We start from the raw sequence: 1,131 nt of genomic DNA on the forward strand, positions 1-1,131 counted from the left end.
CCGACCCCCGCATCCCACCGCCGCCACCGCTAAGGGGGAGCGCGGCAGCCGGGCCGCTTCCCATCAGGCACCGCGCGGGCCGCGCAGCCAATCAGCGCGCCTCGCCTGCCCCCGGCTCGGACCTCGCTACAGCAGCTACAGGGGGTGGGGCCGGACTGGGCGGGGCTGAGAGCCCCTGACCCGCCCCATGGTCCAAGCGACGTCGTCTGCGGAGACGTGGCTCCCTGAGGCAGCGCGGCGGGAGCCTGGCCCGGCCCGGCCTGGCCTTCGCACGCGGGGAGCTTGAGGGCAGGACCAGCGGAAGGGAGCACGGCGCCTTGCTGAGGAGCACGGAGTTGCTGTGGGCATCGTGGCTGGCTGGGCCGGGCTGTGCGGGAGGAGGGTGGACAGAAGTCACCAAGCGAAGGGGCTCTGCCCCGGGCCGTGTCCCTCCCACACGGCTCATCCTCTTCCCTGGGAGACACGCAGTCAGGACCTGTGGGGCAGGACCAGGGGGTCATAGAAAGCGAGGGTGGGAAGGGACCTCAGGCGGTCACATCCCATCCAACCCCTGCTCAAAGCAGGACCCGCCCCAACTAGGTCATCCCAGCCAAGGCTTTGTCTAGCCAGGGTTTGAAAACCTCTAAGGATGGAGCTTCCACCACTTCCTGGGTAGCCTGTTCCAGTGTTTTACTACCCTCCTAGTGAGAAAATTATTCCTAATATTTAACCTAAGCTTCTCTTGCTGCAACTTGAGACCGTTGCTCCTTGTCCTGTCATCTGCCCGCATGGAGAACAGTCTAGCTCCATCCTCTCTGGATCCGCACGTCGGGTAGTTGAAGGCTGCTATTAAATCACCTGTCAGTCTTCTTTAGGCCAGTGGTTTTCAACCTTTTTTTTCATTTGCAGACCCCTTTGGAAATTTTGAATGGAGGTTTGGACCCCTTTGAATTGTAAGTGTGGGTAGTCACATACTTTTGATTCATAATTTCATAGTAGCTAGGGTCAGGAGGGACCTTAACAGATCATCTAGCCTGACCCCCTGCCACAGGAAGGAATGAATGCTGGTTCACAAGACCCCAGACAGGTGATCATCCAACCTCCTCTTGAATTTGCCCAAGGTAGGGGTGAGGACCACTTCCCTGGGAAGTT

The sequence above is a fragment of the Alligator sinensis genome, unplaced genomic scaffold (assembly GCF_000455745.1).
Source record: "Alligator sinensis unplaced genomic scaffold, ASM45574v1 scaffold321_1, whole genome shotgun sequence".
NCBI classification, from domain to species: domain Eukaryota; kingdom Metazoa; phylum Chordata; order Crocodylia; family Alligatoridae; genus Alligator; species Alligator sinensis.